This window comes from Dendrobates tinctorius, unplaced genomic scaffold (genome assembly GCF_039654945.1).
Source record: "Dendrobates tinctorius isolate UK_male_01 unplaced genomic scaffold, ASM3965494v1 ptg000162l, whole genome shotgun sequence".
Classification (NCBI taxonomy): Eukaryota; Metazoa; Chordata; class Amphibia; order Anura; family Dendrobatidae; genus Dendrobates; species Dendrobates tinctorius.
Window position 1 is genome coordinate 25,011,843 of NW_027361829.1, and position 10,658 is coordinate 25,022,500.

Sequence of the window (10,658 nt, forward strand, 5' to 3'; positions counted from 1 at the left end):
GGATAAATTCTGACGCTGGGGGGCGTTGTACATTTATTTCTCAGTGCCGTTAAAAAGTGGCAGTGAGGAATAGGTACCCTTAACTACCGCCATTAAAAGGTGTATCGGCGGTCGTTAAGGGGTTAACATGTGATAAGGAGACATAGTACATGGGGTGGTACATCATTAAATCATGTAGCATCACACAGTCATTACCTCTCTGGTAATGAATTAATTGATTCCGATATGTGATGCGTTTTTAAGTCTGTAGTCAGTATTTTGTTACAAACTGTGAAAAATTGCATAAAATGGTTTAGAAACAAGACATCAAGAACTTAAAAAATAAACTTAAATGAGAAAGGTAAATGAACTATGAAGCTAGGCTAACTTAATTTATTTTGACCAGAGTAGGAATTATATTGTGTTTCCCCACTGGAGACTGAGCCTAATTTTATGCAGATAGATAAGTAACCACTTGTATATTATGGTAATCTAATATTGAGGCCGAGCATATTTCTAATTTCAATATTATATTCATTTAATAGCTAAGCTTAAAAAAGACACAGATCCATTGTGTCCAGCTTATATTTTTAATATGTTGATCCAGAAGAAGGCAAAAACCCCACAAAACAGGCACTTATCGGTGCTATATTATTGGATAAATTCCTTCCCAACTCCAAATAAGGAAATCATGATGAATCCCTGAATCATTCTCTCATGTTTTAAATGAATTGATCATACCCTCTCTAAGGAAGGCTAAATGTATTAAAATGTTTTACTCTCTCCTCAAAGCTGATTTTCTCCATGCCACTCATGAATTGTGATGGTTTACTTGCACTTTTTTCCAAGGCATTCTTTTGATGAAGTGTTGCCCAGAACTAAATTGCTTATTCAAGATGAGATTACAACCCAGGTTCCAGTTTCTTGATGTCATCACCAAATATCTTCTTAGTACTAGATGTCATCAGTATTAGTGGAGAACAGTTGAGTGAGATCACTCGAATGCACTTGACTTAAACCAAACTGTTTTTCCTTTCCTCTGTATTTTCTAAACCTTGCATATAAAAATAATTTTGAGCATTCAATAGAATTTACCATAATTCTCTCTCTGTGTCATCTTTATTTTACAAAAAAAATATTTTGAGAAAAGATTTAGAAATAAAGTTCTGCAAGAGTTTTCTCTTGGGACTCATTGATAGGGAAACAGGAAGACAGATTTAGTTGTTCTTGTCTAAATTTACTTCCCTCTTGATCCCTAATGACACAAGTGTGGAGGAACAATATTTTCTTTTGCTATATATATATACTTACTAAAGATAATCTAACTTTCTTGGTCTGTAAATGAATGTCCCTGGACACGTTAGAAGGCGGTAGAATACCATTGGCTAGTATCCAGATATATATACTACCTAAGATAATGTAAAGCCTTCAGGAACTTTAATAAGTGGCTATGTTAACAGTTTATAAAACAAGATAAAATAATCCCAATAAACTGTGAGCTAATAATAGACATATATTCTTCAAATTGTTGAGAAAATGGAGAAAAAGCTACTGACCAAAATGCAGGGATCACTGCAAAATTACAAATTTTATTGGTAACAAAAAGACAACATCCATGTAAAAACATTTAAAAAGTCATACAATGACATGAAACTATCACAAAGGCTTATAATAAAGCCCAAAGAGCTCCCTCCAGTAAATGGACATATATAAAAAAGGCTCTAGAATGTATCACATACAATAGCATACCTGCAATGAAGAAATGTTCAGAGATGTAATACTAAACATAATGATCCATTGAATAATCCATCCAAATAGACTATAGTACAATAATGAATGCAAGTGATAACAAATGTAAGCAACTGAGCCATGAAAATAAACACCATAGGGTACTGAGCATAGATGAAAAGTATAGCAATCATGGTGTAGCCAAGAGGCTAAAATGACCAAGATTAAATCCTGCCTGCATAATCCCTATATAATGCCACTTACAAGGGGGAGCTTGTGGAGTGCCCTACGCGTGTCGCACACCAAAAGGTGGCTTCATCAGGGGCTAGAGAGTCAGTCTGTTACACTTATTTAAATATGCTAAACAATCAGTACATATGTGCGGCAGCTGCAGCCACGTACCTAATTAGCTGCAATGGAGGCCTGAATGCACATGCACACCAGAGGAAAGAGAATAGTCCATGACTCACAGGTTATTTCCGGGTTTGGAGCAGGGTGACGAAACACTACACACTGCAGGTGCAGACAGGAATGACTCAACACAAAATATAGGTGTAGAGCAGTGTGAACGTCACACCGCCCACTGCACCAATGCAAGCAAAGTAACGGAATACAAAAAGGTTGTGTGACATAATGAATGCCAAATGCGCAAGTGCGGTAGGCGCAAGATAAAATAAGCGTGATTCCACTGTGTGCCATGTCATTTAGCATATAAGCGGGCATACCTGAACATATAAGTGAGTAAAGTACATCAAAGGGAAACATATGCTATAATCCATCCCCATATGTAGGCGCCGTGGCACTGATCATCACAGTCTCAACAAATGGAAATTTCACAAAGTGTAAAAATGAGTGCAACTAATACAGACTATGCACCCATAGCCAAGTAAAAATATACAGTGCTCCCAGCCCGCGGACCCGCAGCCCTTACAAAGTATATGGCTAAATGCAATGTCAGATCGCACTATGCTAAACGCACCAACTAAACACAGTATAATACTGGTAACGGAATTAGGTCAAATTTAGTGTTGCAAACACAAAGAGAACAAACAATATACCATTTTAAATCCACTGATTGAATGAGATTGAAGCAGGCCAGAAAGATCAAGCCTGTGCAGAAAAAAAAAAAAAAACACTAATCAGATAGTGTATACTGATTTCCGGGTTAGGCCAAAAAAGTTGTATAACACAGTAAATACCAAATGCGCAAGCGCGGTCTCAGTAATAAATGACACATAGGCGCTGAAAAAAAAAAAAAACCTACTATATAACCTGTCATTTAGCATGTGTGCAGGCATACCTATAAATAGAGCACTGTATATCTTTACTTGGCTATGGGTGCATAGTCTGTATTAGTTGCACTCATTTTTACACTTTGTGAAATTTCCATTTGTTGAGACTGTGATGATCAGTGCCACGGCGCCTACATATGGGGATGGATTATAGCATATGTTTCCCTTTGATGTACTTTACTCACTTATATGTTCAGGTATGCCCGCTTATATGCTAAATGACATGGCACACAGTGGAATCACGCTTATTTTATCTTGCGCCTACCGCACTTGCGCATTTGGCATTCATTATGTCACACAACCTTTTTGTATTCCGTTACTTTGCTTGCATTGGTGCAGTGGGCGGTGTGACGTTCACACTGCTCTACACCTATATTTTGTGTTGAGTCATTCCTGTCTGCACCTGCAGTGTGTAGTGTTTCGTCACCCTGCTCCAAACCCGGAAATAACCTGTGAGTCATGGACTATTCTCTTTCCTCTGGTGTGCATGTGTATTCAGGCCTCCATTGCAGCTAATTAGGTACGTGGCTGCAGCTGCCGCACATATGTACTGATTGTTTAGCATATTTAAATAAGTGTAACAGACTGACTCTCTAGCCCCTGATGAAGCCACCTTTTGGTGTGCGACACGCGTAGGGCACTCCACAAGCTCCCCCTTGTAAGTGGCATTATATAGGGATTATGCAGGCAGGATTTAATCTTGGTCATTTTAGCCTCTTGGCTACACCATGATTGCTATACTTTTCATCTATGCTCAGTACCCTATGGTGTTTATTTTCATGGCTCAGTTGCTTACATTTGTTATCACTTGCATTCATTATTGTACTATAGTCTATTTGGATGGATTATTCAATGGATCATTATGTTTAGTATTACATCTCTGAACATTTCTTCATTGCAGGTATGCTATTGTATGTGATACATTCTAGAGCCTTTTTTATATATGTCCATTTACTGGAGGGAGCTCTTTGGGCTTTATTATAAGCCTTTGTGATAGTTTCATGTCATTGTATGACTTTTTAAATGTTTTTACATGGATGTTGTCTTTTTGTTACCAATAAAATTTGTAATTTTGCAGTGATCCCTGCATTTTGGTCAATAGCTTTTTCTCCATTTTCTCAGTTTGTGTTTATACTGACTGCTGGTTGATCCGCATATCTTATTCAGTAGTGCCCTCCTGAGTTTTTACATATATACTTGGTTTTGTTGGTGGTTTTTTGCCACTATTCTTTTTCAGGAGTGTTGGCACACGTCTATTATATTTATGTCATATTATGGACCTGGCAGCGAGAGAGGCCGCCTGGACTAGTCAGGCACAGGGGATTTTTGAGGACCTTACAGTGGCTCAGTCTGCTTCAGTTGGTGTTGGTTCACACACAGACTTTGATAGTATTTCTAGAGAACTTATTAATCTACATAAAATTCTTACCAAAACATGGTGGAACATTAAAAGTCTTGAGGAGTATAAACGTTTTGGTCTTATCCCGAGGGGACTCAGGGTTCAGATTTTCCCAGCCTGGGAAGTAGACTGCTCCTTCCAAAAGACTTGGGAGGATGGTCTTTTTAAGTGTTCAACCATAATTATGAATCTTCTGATTGAGCATGATCGTACTTTGTTAGTGGAAACTAAGGATAAAATCAAAACTTGTGAAACTAAATTACATACGTTTGATACTAAAACCTTGGTTGAACCCTTTTTAAGTCGCCTCAAAAATACCATTGATCACTATGAAAAGGACATTATTGGGGGCAAAAAGCGTAAGTTCAAACGCGATCAGATGGACTTTAAAAATGGAAAAGCATACAGATGGGTGCATAGGGGCAATAAAAGACGTCTTGTATCAGATATGAATACGAACAAAGATAACCTGTCAGCCAATGAATCGCAATCCAGCGATTTTTTATCGTCAGATCAATGCGACCCAGAAGGCGCGGCAGGAGGGGTAGACGTGGTACAAGAGCCCCTAAGGAGAGCCAGGAGGTTTCGTCAGTGGTCCCCCAGACAACGGAGGAACTCGAGACAGAACCGCAGATATTGATTTACCCTACTGATTCTCAATTTGGTTCGTTGGACTGCTCCCGGAATGAAGGGGGTAAGCTTTCCATTATCCATCTGTCCACTTATGAATTATCGCCTACTGAAGTGTCTATTTTGCAGCGTGGCTTATCGTTTTGTCCTACAAATACTCTTGACAAATTCATTTTTGTTAAAGATCTTTATTTATTTTGCAGACAATTAACATTTAAACTTATGTATCATCAACCTTCCATTGTCGATACTATGCCTATTGAGGACAGACAAATATTTAGAGACCTTCTCTCACTCCTGGAGGAGAATGCGAACCCCTCCACGAGAACACATTTTACTGGACGTTTACCTTCTGAAGCAACTCCTAAGTTTTCCTTATTTCCGGTGGTCCAAATCTTCTTTGATGCGGTATGTAGAGATTTACAGACCCTAGATAGCAAACCCAGTGCTTTTAGTAATGTAACAAACTCTGAAAGGATTGCAATTAAGGCACTTGTTAGGAATAAGGAGCTAGTGATCAGAGAGGCTGATAAAGGAGGTAATATTGTGATTTGGCCGGTTGATCTATATGTCAAAGAAGCTAAAAGACAGCTCAGCAATTCCTCCTTTTATCAGGTACTTCCATCTGATCCCACTGCAATATTCAACTCCAAATTAGACCATCTTTTGAATTTGGCACATACCCATCATGTCCTAAACAAGAAAGAAAAAGAGTTTTTGACCTCCCACCATCCCAGAATTCCCACTTTCTACATGCTACCCAAAGTGCACAAGTCCATTGTGGACCCACCGGGTCGTCCAATCGTGTCGGGTATTGGTGGGATTTTTGAAAAGCCTTGTGTTTATGTTGATTTCTTTCTTCAGCCTTTGGTCTCCATCTTGCATTCTTATGTCAAGGAAACCTCACATTTATTGGTTTTGTTGAAAGATTTGATCATTCCCCCTGACACTTTTTTAGTTACCCTGGATGTTGAATCCTTGTACACCAATATCCGACACGATTTGGGGATTCAAGCGGTTGCTTTTTTTCTGGAGCAACACTCCACGGGTGATCGACATCATGATTCCTTTATAGTGGATTTATTGCACTTCATTTTGGATAAAAACTATTTTGTGTTTGATCGGGTATTTTATAGACAGGTGTCTGGGACTGCGATGGGTGCACGTTGTGCACCCTCGTATGCAAATTTATTTTTGGGGTGGTGGGAGTTGACTCGAGTATATGTGTCACCTGAATTTAAAGATCATGTGTTTAGATGGTGGCGCTATATTGATGATGTCCTGTTGCTATGGACGGGACCTTTGGATAAGTGTAAGGAATTTGTAGATGGCCTTAATGACAACACTTTAAACATACATCTTACGGCTAATTTTGCAGGTTTGGCGACAGAATTTTTGGATTTAAATTTGGTTATTGAGGGATCGTCTATCACAACTACTTTATATCGGAAGCCGACCTCTACTAACAGTATTTTACACTATACGAGTTTCCATCCAGAACATCTGAGAAACGGAATTCCGAAAGGACAATTCTTCAGATTAAAAAGAAATTGTTCAAAACAGCAAGATTTTTTGCTACAAGCCAAGGATCTGACAAGACGCTTTCAAAACAGGGGATACCCACGTAAGGTAATATCTCGTGCCTTCCAGTCAGCCAGAGATAGGGATCGTGTAGACCTACTTGGTCCTCGACTTCCTAAAGTTAATAAAACCCTGGGTCTGATAACCACTTACAATAATCAGTGGCGTGACTTACGGGGCATTTTGACAAAATACTGGGGTATGCTGGCCAATGAGCCTAAACTTGCACCCCATTTAGCGCCATATCCCACTCTTATTGCTAGAAAGGCCCAATCTCTTAAAGATTCTTTGTGCCACAGCCATTTTAAGCGACCTGTATGCAATCTTAACAGGGGTGTACGTGTGCTTGGAACCTTTGCTTGCGGCCATTGCAACATCTGTCATCTAACTGCAGGCAGTGAAGGGGTTAATATCCCTACTCTAAACTTTCCTGTAGTTTCTAAGGCATTCTTTAATTGTAGGTCCAGGAATCTTGTGTATGCTCTTATCTGCCAATGTCCAAAAATCTATGTAGGACAAACTACACAGGAATTACGGAAGAGGATCCAACAGCACCTTTCGAATATTAATACTGCAAGAGCAGATCGTGAAAAAGGTAAACCCCTCACTTCAGTAGCCATGCATTTTTTGTGCGAACACAATGGCCGCTGTACTGGCATTAGGGTTTTGGGTCTTGAGGCAGTACAGACTAACATAAGAGGGGGGAACGTTTCATTGGAATTACTGAGGCGTGAATCTAGGTGGATTTATGATCTTCGGAGTCGATCCCCTTTGGGATTAAATGAGGAGCTTTTATTCACTGGCTATTATAAACAAATCTGACCGATTGGTTAATCAAGTTCTTCTTCCCTTCTTTTTCCATTCGTAGGTTGATCGACTCATATCTTTTTGAACATAGTAGCTTGGATCTCCATTTTTTGGCAGCTTCTCAAGGTCTGACTTGTCCACTATGGGAGTCTACTTCTCTAGCAACTTTTGGAATTGTCTATTCTTGGATCGCCCACCTTGGATTTCATCCTTCACTCTATCCCTCGCTGGACTTAAATAATAAAACAGTACCCTGGAAGATATTCGGACTTCAACATGGACTTAGATTTGATTTTTTTTGTTCCAATTTCTGGATTTGCTTTATGTTCTATCCATGTTATATGTCTATAATGGTTACTTTTTTGAAGTCCAGTGGACCCTGAGGTGGAGCTTGTGGAGTTTTAATTAATTTTCTCTGATCCATCTTTCTATTACATTAAAATACTTAGTTATAGTGCATACTTAATTAGGGGTGATGCTTGTGGAGCGTTATCTTCCTTCGCTTGGTTTATTTACCAATCGGGGAAGAAATTTCGTTAGTATAACCACTAATATAAAGTTGCAATCTACTTTTTTTTTTGTTTTTTTTTTTGGTACATTACATGTTCCTGCTGCGTCTTCAATACCAAATTCAACCAATTCTGGCATCAGTATTCCACTGTGTTCAGTGGGCGCGTTTGCATAGTGTGATTGCGTGTCTGCGGGCTGATATCATTTTTCATTTTATATCTCTATTTCACTATGAGCCATGCGTGCTTGCATCTATATAGTATCTATTGATATTAATATCTACTTGTTGAGATTGTGATAATCAGTGCCGCGGAGCTTACATATGGGGGTTTATTATATCATATGTCTCCCTTTAATGCCCTCTATCTATTTATAGGTATGCCTGCACACATGCTAAATGACAGGTTATATAGTAGGTTTTTTTTTTTTTTTTTTCAGCGCCTATGTGTCATTTATTACTGAGACCGCGCTTGCGCATTTGGTATTTACTGTGTTATACAACTTTTTTGGCCTAACCCGGAAATCAGTGTACACTATCTGATTAGTTTTTTTTTTTTTTTTTTTTTTTTTTTTCTGCACAGGCTTGATCTTTCTGGCCTGCTTCAATCTCATTCAATCAGTGGATTTAAAATGGTATATTGTTTGTTCTCTTTGTGTTTGCAACACTAAATTTGACCTAATTCCGTTACCAGTATTATACTGTGTTTAGTTGGTGCGTTTAGCATAGTGCGATCTGACATTGCATTTAGCCATATACTTTGTAAGGGCTGCGTGTCCGCGGGCTGGGAGCACTGTATATCTTTACTTGGCTATGGGTGCATAGTCTGTATTAGTTGCACTCATTTTTACACTTTGTGAAATTTCCATTTGTTGAGACTGTGATGATCAGTGCCACGGCGCCTACATATGGGGATGGATTATAGCATATGTTTCCCTTTGATGTACTTTACTCACTTATATGTTCAGGTATGCCCGCTTATATGCTAAATGACATGGCACACAGTGGAATCGCGCTTATTTTATCTTGCGCCTACCGCACTTGCGCATTTGGCATTCATTATGTCACACAACCTTTTTGTATTCCGTTACTTTGCTTGCATTGGTGCAGTGGGCGGTGTGACGTTCACACTGCTCTAAACCTATATTATGTGATGAGTCATTCCTGTCTGCACCTGCAGTGTGTAGTGTTTCGTCACACTGCTCCAAACCCGGAAATAACCTGTGAGTCATGGACTATTCTCTTTCCTCTGGTGTGCATGTGCATTCAGGCCTCCATTGCAGCTAATTAGGTACGTGGCTGCAGCTGCCGCACATATGTACTGATTGTTTAGCATATTTAAATAAGTGTAACAGACTGACTCTCTAGCCCCTGATGAAGCCACCTTTTGGTGTGCGACACGCGTAGGGCACTCCACAAGCTCCCCCTTGTAAGTGGCATTATATAGGGACTATGCAGGCAGGATTTAATCTTGGTCATTTTAGCCTCTTGGCTACACCATGATTGCTATACTTTTCATCTATGCTTAGTACCCTATGGTGTTTATTTTCATGGCTCAGTTGCTTACATTTGTTATCACTTGCATTCATTATTGTACTATAGTCTATTTGGATGGATTATTCAATGGATCATTATGTTTAGTATTACATCTCTGAACATTTCTTCATTGCAGGTATGCTATTGTATGTGATACATTCTAGAGCCTTTTTTATATATGTCCATTTACTGGAGGGAGCTCTTTGGGCTTTATTATAAGCCTTTGTGATAGTTTCATGTCATTGTATGACTTTTTAAATGTTTTTACATGGATGTTGTCTTTTTGTTACCAATAAAATTTGTAATTTTGCAGTGATCCCTGCATTTTGGTCAGTAGCTTTTTCTCCATTTTCTCAGTTTGTGTTTATACTGACTGCTGGTTGATCCGCATATCTTATTCAGTAGTGCCCTCCTGAGTTTTTACATATATTCTTCAAATTGTTGTAATGATTTAGAATTTTCACCAAATTTTTAGAAATGTTATGTCAAGAGAAATTAAAACGTATGTCAATTTACCCTTTAGTGAAAGAACTAATTTTGACCTTAATAGCCAGGGCATTTTTGACATCAGACCACTTTCACTTTATGTGGTAATAACTCTGGAACGCTTCAACGAATCTCAGTGATTCTGAGAGTTTTTTTCATGACATATTGTACGTAATGTTAATGATAAACTTTGGTAGATATGATTTGCATATATTTATGAAAATATCTACAATTTAAGGTTCAAAGTTGATCAGCAATTCCTAATTTTTCAAACAAAATTTACAAAATCATTTCTTTTAGGACCACATCACAATTGAAGTGACCTTGAGGGGAACATATGACAGAAAATGCTCAAAACTGACACCATTCTAAAAACTTTACTCCTCTAAGGCTGGTTTCACATTTGCGTTTTTTTTCGCGGTATTTTAGCGCTAAATGGCGCATGCATTTTTTTTTCCTATACTTTGCATGGGATGCGCTTATGTGCGCATACACATGCGTTTGTACGCGTTTTTCCGTGCATGCGTTTTTTTGCGGTATGCGCTCGGGCGCACAAAATGCAACCTGTTGCATTTTTTGTGCGTCCGACTTGCCTCAAAAAAACGCATGCGCGCGCAATGCGTTTTTTTACAGCAAGACACCCATTATAAGGCTAGTTTCACACTTGCTTTTTTTTGCAGCGCGTTTTTCCCGCAAAAAAAACGCATTGAAA

General features: G+C 38.8%; 1 protein-coding gene across 3 annotated transcripts in view; it reads right to left on the minus strand.

The window, feature by feature from the left end:
• Positions 1-10,658, minus strand: part of STAC (SH3 and cysteine rich domain) — a 707,138-nt gene that overhangs the window by 484,189 nt on the left and 212,291 nt on the right. The window lies entirely within an intron of this gene.